Consider the following 10,000-nt stretch of genomic DNA (forward strand, 5'->3'; position numbering starts at 1 on the left):
CAACAAAAAGCTGGAATTTTTCTAAGTGTCAAGGAGGGTGTCGCTTACAGAAGGCCCACCCGCCTTGGATCGACACCCGGTTAAGAAAAATGAAAAAAGTCCCTCTATGTGATGGTAGTCAGCAACAAAAAGCTGGAATTTTTCTAAGTGTCAAGGAGGGTGTCGCTTACAGAAGGCCCACCCGCCTTGGATCGACACCCGGTTAAGAAAAATGAAAAAAGTCCCTCTATTTAATGGAAGTCAGCAACAAAAAGCTGGATTTTTTCTAAGTGTCAAGGAGGGTGTCGCTTCCAGAAGGCCCACCCGCCTTGGATCACCACCCGGTTAAGAAAAATGAAAAAAGTCCCTCTAGTTAATGGAAGTCAGCAACAAAAAGCTGGAATTTTTCTAAGTGTCAAGGAGGGTGTCGCTTCCAGAAGGCCCACCCGCCTTGGATCACCACTCGGTTAAGAAAAATGAAAAAAGTCCCTCTATTTAATGGAAGTCAGCAACAAAAAGCTGCAAATATGACAGAGTATCTAGGAGGGTGTCGCTTCCAGAAGGCCCACCCGCCGTCAGCAACAAAAAGCTGGCTAACCCTAACCCTAACCCTAACCCTAATCCCAACCCTAACCCTAACCCTAACCCTAGGTGTCCAGGCGGGGGTCCCTTCCAGGAGGCCCCCCGGCCTTGGATCACCAGCCGGGTCGATAAGTCAAAAGTAGTCCCTCTATTTGATGGAAGTCAGAGGAAAAAAGCTGGAAATATGACAAGGTGTTCCGGAGGGAGTCCCTTCAAGAACGCCCCGCTAACCCTAACCCTAATCCCAACCCTAACCCTAACCCTAACCCTAAGTGTCCAGGCGGGTGTCCATTCCAGAAGGCCCACCCGCCTTGGATCACATTCCGGTTAAGAAACATGAAAAAAGTCCCTCTATTGAATGGAAGTCAGCACAAAAAAGCTGAAAATATGACAAAGTGTCAAGGAGGGTGTCGCTTCCAGAAGGCCCGCCCGCCTTGGATCGACACCCGGCTAAGAAACATGAAAAAAGTCCCTCTATTTGATGGAAGTCAGAGGGAAAAAAAGCTGGAATTTTTCTAAGTGTCAAAGTCGGGATTTTTTCTAAGTGTCAACTTTTGGAGTACCAACCCTTCCAAAACAAAGTCGGGATTTTTTCTAAGTGTCAACTTTTGGAGTACCAACCCTTCCAAAACAAAGTCGGGATTTTTTCTAAGTGTCAACTTTTGGAGTACCAACACTTCCAAAACAAAGTCGGGATTTTTTCTAAGTGTCAACTTTTCGCGTACCAACCCTTCCAAAATAAAGTCGGGATTTTTTCTAAGTGTCAACTTTTAAAAGTCGGGATTTTTTCTAAGTGTCAACTTTTAAAAGTCGGGATTTTTTCTAAGTGTCCACTTTTGCTGTACCATGCCCTCCAGGGTCATAGAAGCCCCAGAGTGAGACCTAAACAACCGGGCCGAGTGATGTCATTTGGGGCCCTATTTTGAGTCATTTTGTGGGATTTCGGTGACGCCGAGGAGCGAAGCAGGTGTTCCGGGAGGGGGGTGCCTGTCCCTTTAAGAAGGCCGGCTTGCCGTGGATCTACACCCGGGTAGGGAATTCAAAACAGGTCCCTCTATTTGCTGGAAGTCAGCACAAAATATAGCTGTACATTTGCCCAAGGCTCTAAAGAGGGAAAGGCAACTTTAAGCCTAAAAAGGAAAGCGGGGATTTGGAGCCCTCCGGTGGACTTCCGCCGCCGCTGCACCCTTAGCTGGAAGTCAGTGCCAAAAAAAAAAAAAGAAGCTGCGAATAGTGTCCATGTGCCTGTCCTTTTAGGAAAGCCGGCTTGCCGTGGATCTCCACCCGGGTGGGGAATTCCAAATAGGTCCCTCTATTTGATGGAAGTCAGCAACAAAAAGCTGGATTTTTTCTAAGTGTCAAGGAGGGTGTCGCTTCCAGAAGGCCCACCTGCCTTGGATCGACACCCGGTTAAGAAACATGGAAAAAGTCCCTCTATTTGATGGAAGTCAGCAACAAAAAGCTGGATTTTTTCTAAGTGTCAAGGAGGGTGTCGCTTCCAGAAGGCCCACCCGCCTTGGATCACCACCCGGTTAAGAAAAAAGAAAAAAGTCCCTCTACTTAATGGAAGTCAGCAACAAAAAGCTGGATTTTTTCTAAGTGTGAAGGAGGGTGTCGCTTCCAGAAGGCCCACCTGCCTTGGATCGACACCCGGTTAAGAAACATGGAAAAAGTCCCTCTATTTGATGGAAGTCAGCAACAAAAAGCTGGATTTTTTCTAAGTGTCAAGGAGGGTGTCGCTTCCAGAAGGCCCACCCGCCTTGGATCACCACCCGGTTAAGAAAAAAGAAAAAAGTCCCTCTACTTAATGGAAGTCAGCAACAAAAAGCTGGATTTTTTCTAAGTGTGAAGGAGGGTGTCGCTTCCAGAAGGCCCACCTGCCTTGGATCGACACCCGGTTAAGAAACATGGAAAAAGTCCCTCTATTTGATGGAAGTCAGCAACAAAAAGCTGGATTTTTTCTAAGTGTCAAGGAGGGTGTCGCTTCCAGAAGGCCCACCCGCCTTGGATCACCACCCGGTTAAGAAAAAAGAAAAAAGTCCCTCTACTTAATGGAAGTCAGCAACAAAAAGCTGGATTTTTTCTAAGTGTGAAGGAGGGTGTCGCTTCCAGAAGGCCCACCTGCCTTGGATCGACACCCGGTTAAGAAACATGGAAAAAGTCCCTCTATTGAATGGAAGTCAGCACAAAAAAGCTGAAAATATGACAGAGTGTGAAGGAGAGGGTCGCTTCCAGAAGGCCCACCTGCCTTGGATCGACACCCGGTTAAGAAACATGGAAAAAGTCCCTCTATTTGATGGAAGTCAGCAACAAAAAGCTGGATTTTTTCTAAGTGTCAAGGAGGGTGTCGCTTCCAGAAGGCCCACCTGCCTTGGATCGACACCCGGTTAAGAAACATGGAAAAAGTCCCTCTATTTGATGGAAGTCAGCAACAAAAAGCTGGATTTTTTCTAAGTGTCAAGGAGGGTGTCGCTTCCAGAAGGCCCACCTGCCTTGGATCGACACCCGGTTAAGAAACATGGAAAAAGTCCCTCTATTTGATGGAAGTCAGCAACAAAAAGCTGGATTTTTTCTAAGTGTCAAGGAGGGTGTCGCTTCCAGAAGGCCCACCTGCCTTGGATCGACACCCGGTTAAGAAACATGGAAAAAGTCCCTCTATTTGATGGAAGTCAGCAACAAAAAGCTGGATTTTTTCTAAGTGTCAAGGAGGGTGTCGCTTCCAGAAGGCCCACCTGCCTTGGATCGACACCCGGTTAAGAAACATGGAAAAAGTCCCTCTATTTGATGGAAGTCAGCAACAAAAAGCTGGATTTTTTCTAAGTGTAAAAGTTGGGATTTTTTCTAAGTGTCAACTTTTGGTGTACCAACCCTTCCAAAATAAAGTCGGGATTTTTTCTAAGTGTCAACTTTTGGTGTACCAACCCTTCCAAAATAAAGTCGGGATTTTTTCTAAGTGTCAACTTTTGGTGTACCAACACTTCCAAAATAAAGTGGGGATTTTTTCTAAGTGTCAACTTATATAGTCGGGATTTTTTCTAAGTGTCAACTTATATAGTCGGGATTTTTTCCAAGTGTCAATTTATAAAGTGGGGATTCTTTTCCAAGTGTCAACCTGTAAAGTGGGGATTTTTTTTCCAAGTGTCCACTTTTGGTTCACCATGCCTTCCAGAGTCAAAGAAGCCCCCGAGTGAGACCCAAAAAACCGGACCGAGTGATGTCATTTGGGGTCCTATTTTCAGTCATTTTGTGGGATTTCGGTGACGCCGAGGAGGGAAGCAGGTGTCAAGGGACAGGGGGGTGCCTGTCCCTTTAAGAAGGCCGGCTTGCCGTGGATCTACACCCGGGTAGGGAATTCAAAACAGGTCCCTCTATTTGCTGGAAGTCAGCACGAAAAAGCTGGAAATATGACAGGGGGAAAAAAAAAAGAAGAAGCTGCAATGATGGCAGAGTGTCCATGTGCCTGTCCCTTTAAGAAGGCCGGCTTGCCGTGGATCTCCACCCGGGTGGGGAATTCCAAATAGGTCCCTCTATTTGCTGGAAGTGCCCCCCCAAAAAGCTGTCCATTTCCCCAAGTTTTTAAGGAGGGAAAAGCCACTTTAAGCCTAAAAAGGAAAGCGGGGATTTGGAGCCCTCCGGTGGACTTCCGCCGCCGCTGCACCCTTAGAAGAAAAAGCTGCACTTATGGCAGAGTGTCCATGTGCCTGTGCCTTTAGGAAGGCCGGCTTGCCGTGGTTCTGCACCAGGGTAGGGAATTCAAAATAGGTCCCTCTATCTGCTGGAAGTCAGCACAAAAAAAAGCTGGAAATATGACAGAGTGTCAACTTTTAGTGTAATAGACCTGCGAAAGTCAAAGTCGGGATTTTTTCTAAGTGTCCACTTTTGGTGTACCAACCTTTCCAAAATAAAGTGGGGATTTTTTCTAAGTGTCCACTTTTGGTGTACCAACCTTTCCAAAATAAAGTGGGGATTTTTTCTAAGTGTCAACTTATAAAGTCGGGATTTTTTCTAAGTGTCAACTTATAAAGTGGGGATTTTTTCTAAGTGTCAACTTATAAAGTCGGGATTTTTTCCAAGTGTCAACTTATAAAGTGGGGATTTTTTCCAAGTGTCAACTTATATAGTCGGGATTTTTTTTCAAAGTGTCAACTTGTAAAGTGGGGATTTTTTCCAAGTGTCTACTTTTGGTTCACCATGCCTTCCAGAGTCAAAGAAGCCCCCGAGTGAGACCCAAAGAACCGGACCGAGTGATGTCATTTGGGGTCCTATTTTCAGTCATTTTGTGGGATTTCGGTGACGCCGAGGAGGGAAGCAGGTGTCAAGGGACAGGGGGGTGCCTGTCCCTTTAAGAAGGCCGGCTTGCCGTGGATCTACACCCGGGTAGGGAATTCAAAACAGGTCCCTCTATTTGCTGGAAGTCAGCACGAAAAAAAGCTGGAAATATGACAGAGTGCCCCAAAAAAAAAAAGAAGCTGCAATGATGGCAGAGTGTCCATGTTGCTGTCCCTTTAGGAAGGCCGGCTCGCCGTGGATCTCCACCCGGGTGGGGAATTCCAAATAGGTCCCTCCATTTGCTGGAAGTGCCCCCCCAAAAAGCTGTCCATTTCCCCAAGTTTTTAAGGGAAACAAAAACCAGGGTTGGGGTTGGATGCATCACACTGTAAGTCTCGGCTGCAGCCAGAAGCAAGTATTAAAAAGATAGACATCAACCATCATTTAAAAAGGGGAAAACAAATCCATTCATCAATAAATCATATCCAAATTTAAAAAAAGAGGCAGCTCAAAAGAGAGGGTGTGTGTCCAGCAGAAAATAGGCATGATAAACAAAGAGGGCTGGGGTTTGGAGGAGGGCAAAATGTCCCGCAGCCGGCCGCCCGAGTTCCGGGATGCCCAGCACGTCCATAACGCACCCCGCAAAGTCAAACTGGAAGTGGAGGGGAAAAAAGCTGGGAAAGAAGTTAAATGTCCTCAAAGTGTTCCAAAATCAGTCCCACAAGTCCCGCAGCTGGCCACCCGAGTCCAGGGAAGCCCGGCACCTCCGTAACAAGGCCCGCAAAGTCACACTGCAAGTGGGGGAGAAAAGCTGGCATAGTAGCCAAAAGTCCTCAAAGTGTTCAAAAATCAGTCCCCCACCAGCCCCGCAGCTGGCCACCCGAGTCCAGGGACGCCCGGCACAGCCGTAACGCACCCCGCAAAGTCAAACTGCAAGTGGGGGAGAAAAGCTGGGGGAAAATCCAAAAGTCCTCAAAGTTTTCAAAATCCGCACCCGGGACTGAGTCCAGCAAGTCCCCCCGGTCCCAAAAATGCCATTTTTTTCAAAAAATACCCAAAAAATGCGGGGGCCGGATTTCGGAACCGGCGTACCGCTTTCGGCCCGCGTGCCCTAGATTGGAGACCGATGTCAAAAATGGACGCCGGTCGGGTATTTTTTTCCTTGGGGTCTATAGAGAGTAAATCCGGAGGAAAATTGGCCTTACGAGCAAAGGGAGGGATTTTAGGGGGCATAACGTCCAGCCGCCTGCCTCCCGGGTCCCGGGGAAGAGAAAGTCCAGAAAACTCATAAAATCATGCCCAGCATGGAGATCCACAAGTCCCGCCGCAGGCCCGAGGCTTCCCGGGTCCCGGGAATGACCAAAAGACACCCAGGAGTGGACCATCGAAAGTGGGAGGGAAATGGAGGGAAAGTCGGGAAAAAGGTCCAAAATGGGTTGAAAATCATATGATCCCACCCAGGGTAGAGTTCCACAAGTCCCGCAGCGAGCTGCACGAGCCGCAGGAACACCGGGAATGACCAAAAGGCACCCAGAAGTGAACCAGCGAAAGTGGGGGAAAAATGGAGGAAAAGGAGGAAAAAGTACCAAATTGTTTAAAAATCCTACCCAGGATGGAGTTCCACAAGTCCCGCAGCGAGCTGCACGAGCCGCAGGAACACCGGGAATGACCAAAAGGCACCCAGAAGTGAACCAGCGAAAGTGGGGGAAAAATGGAGGAAAAGGAGGAAAAAGTACCAAATTGTTTAAAAATCCTACCCAGGATGGAGTTCCACAAGTCCCGCAGCGAGCTGCACGAGCCGCAGGAACACCGGGAATGACCAAAAGGCACCCAGAAGTGAACCAGCGAAAGTGGGGGAAAAATGGAGGAAAAGGAGGAAAAAGTACCAAATTGTTTAAAAATCCTACCCAGGATGGAGTTCCACGAGTCCCGCAGCGAGCTGCACGAGCCGCAGGAACACCGGGAATGACCAAAAGGCACCCAGAAGTGAACCAGCGAAAGTGGGGGAAAAATGGAGGAAAAGGAGGAAAAAGTACCAAATTGTTTAAAAATCCTACCCAGGATGGAGTTCCACGAGTCCCGCAGCGAGCTGCACGAGCCGCAGGAACACCGGGAATGACCAAAAGGCACCCAGAAGTGAACCATCAAAAGTGGGGGACAATTTGAGAAAAAGTTGGAAAAAGGTCCGAAATTGATTAAAAATCCTACCCAGGATGGAGTTCCAGAAGCCCCGCAGCGAGCTGCGCGAGCCGCAGGAACACCGGGAATGACCAAAAGGCACCCAGAAGTGAACCATCAAAAGTGGGGGACAATTTGAGAAAAAGTTGGAAAAAGGTCCGAAATTGATTAAAAATCCTACCCAGGATGGAGTTCCAGAAGCCCCGCAGCGAGCTGCACGAGCCGCAGGAACACCGGGAATGACCAAAAGGCACCCAGAAGTGAACCATCAAAAGTGGGGGACAATTTGAGAAAAAGTTGGAAAAAGGTCCGAAATTGATTAAAAATCCTACCCAGGATGGAGTTCCAGAAGCCCCGCAGCGAGCTGCGCGAGCCGCAGGAACACCGGGAATGACCAAAAGGCACCCAGAAGTGAACCATCAAAAGTGGGGGACAATTTGAGAAAAAGTTGGAAAAAGGTCCGAAATTGATTAAAAATCCTACCCAGGATGGAGTTCCAGAAGCCCCGCAGCGAGCTGCACGAGCCGCAGGAACACCGGGAATGACCAAAAGGCACCCAGAAGTGAACCATCAAAAGTGGGGGACAATTTGAGAAAAAGTTGGAAAAAGGTCCGAAATTGATTAAAAATCCTACCCAGGATGGAGTTCCAGAAGCCCCGCAGCGAGCTGCGCGAGCCGCAGGAACACCGGGAATGACCAAAAGGCACCCAGAAGTGAACCATCAAAAGTGGGGGACAATTTGAGAAAAAGTTGGAAAAAGGTCCGAAATTGATTAAAAATCCTACCCAGGATGGAGTTCCACAAGTCCCGCAGCGAGCTGCACGAGCCGCAGGAACACCGGGAATGACCAAAAGGCACCCAGAAGTGAACCATCAAAAGTGGGGGACAATTTGAGAAAAAGTTGGAAAAAGGTCCGAAATTGATTAAAAATCCTACCCAGGATGGAGTTCCAGAAGCCCCGCAGCGAGCTGCGCGAGCCGCAGGAACACCGGGAATGACCAAAAGGCACCCAGAAGTGAACCATCAAAAGTGGGGGACAATTTGAGAAAAAGTTGGAAAAAGGTCCGAAATTGATTAAAAATCCTACCCAGGATGGAGTTCCAGAAGCCCCGCAGCGAGCTGCGCGAGCCGCAGGAACACCGGGAATGACCAAAAGGCACCCAGAAGTGAACCATCAAAAGTGGGGGACAATTTGAGAAAAAGTTGGAAAAAGGTCCGAAATTGTTTAAAAATCCTACCCAGGATGGAGTTCCAGAAGTCCCGCAGCGAGCTGCGCGAGCTCCGGGACCCCCGGGAATGACCAAAAGATACCCAGGAGTGAACCAGCGAAAGTGGGGGACAATTTGAGAAAAAGTTGGAAAAAGGTCCGAAATTGTTTAAAAATCCTACCCAGGATGGAGTTCCAGAAGTCCCGCAGCGAGCTGCGCGAGCTCCGGGACCCCCGGGAATGACCAAAAGATACCCAGGAGTGAACCAGCGAAAGTGGGGGACAATTTGAGAAAAAGTTGGAAAAAGGTCCGAAATTGTTTAAAAATCCTACCCAGGATGGAGTTCCAGAAGTCCCGCAGCGAGCTGCGCGAGCTCCGGGGCCCCCGGGAATGACCAAAAGATACCCAGGAGTGAACCAGCCCAAGTGGGGGACAAATGGAAGAAAAGCCGGGCCAAGTCCAAAAAAGTTGGATTTTTTGCCAAAGTGTCAACATGCGTGATTTTGTCAGAGTGTCCACTTTTGGGATTTTTTCAAAGTCCAACAACGAGAGAGGCCTGGCCTCCAGCCTGTCTAGCCTCTTCCATGAGACACTTAGAAAAAATCCCGTGCAAAAAAAGTGGATTTTTTCTAAGTCCAACAACGAGAGAGGCCTAACTTCCAGCCTCCTTAGCCTCTTTCTTCCGTGGAGCAAAAGTTGGATTTTTTGCCTAAGTGTCAACATGCGTGATTTTGTCAGAGTGTCCACTTTTGGGATTTTTTCTAAGTCCAACAACGAGAGAGGCCTGGCCTCCAGCCTGTTTAGCCTCTTCCATGTGACACTTAGAAAAAATCCCAGCCAAAAAAAGTGGATTTTTTCTAAGTCCAACAACGAGAGAGGCCTAACTTCCAGCCTCCTTAGCCTCTTTCGTTCACATACTTAGAAAAAAATCCCAGCGCCAAGCCCAATGCATTTCAATGGGATTTATTTTTCGAGCCGGATTTTTTCTAAGTCCAACAACGAGAGAGGCTTGAGTTCTAGCCTACTTTAAGCCTCTTTCGATTTTCCCTGTTTTTACCAGGTCTACCAAAACACCCCCATCACGTTAGTAGGTGCGCCAGGCTTAGACAGGCCGAATTGGCAGGAAATGTGTCCGAGTCAAAGTGAGCTATTTTGGGACTCAAAAGTTGGATTTTCCCCCTCTTTTCGATGGTTCTTTTTTCGAATGGTTCTTCCAGGCTCTGAGGACAGGGGCTCACGCGGACATGCGTGGCCGCCTAGGGGGCGCTATCTCGGACACATTTAGGGACATGGACACCCTGGAAGAACAAACATAAAAATTTTTTCGACCTGATTTCAGACCAGCCTCTTTCTTAAGGACTTCCAGGACTCGAGCGACAGGGGCTCGGTCCTGAGTGCGCGCCCGGCCAGGGGGCGCTATCCCGGACACATTTCGGGACATTTAAACCATGGATGGACAAACATAAAAATTTTTTCGACCTGATTTCAGACCAGCCTCTTTCTTAAGGACTTCCAGGACTCGAGCGACAGGGGCTCGGTCCTGAGTGCGCGCCCGGCCAGGGGGCGCTATCCCGGACACATTTCGGGACATTTAAACCATGGATGGACAAACATAAAAATTGAAAGACCTGATTCGACCCAGCCTCTCGGGGCTTTTCCCAGGGCCGGAGCGACAGGGGCTCGGTCCTACGGCGTGCCCGCCTAGGGGGCGCTATGACGGACACACCAGGGGACACGGACACCCTGGGTGGACAAACATAAAAAATTGAAAGACCTGATTCGAC

This window comes from Nerophis ophidion, unplaced genomic scaffold, assembly GCF_033978795.1.
Source record: "Nerophis ophidion isolate RoL-2023_Sa unplaced genomic scaffold, RoL_Noph_v1.0 HiC_scaffold_57, whole genome shotgun sequence".
In the NCBI taxonomy this organism is placed as follows: domain Eukaryota; kingdom Metazoa; phylum Chordata; class Actinopteri; order Syngnathiformes; family Syngnathidae; genus Nerophis; species Nerophis ophidion.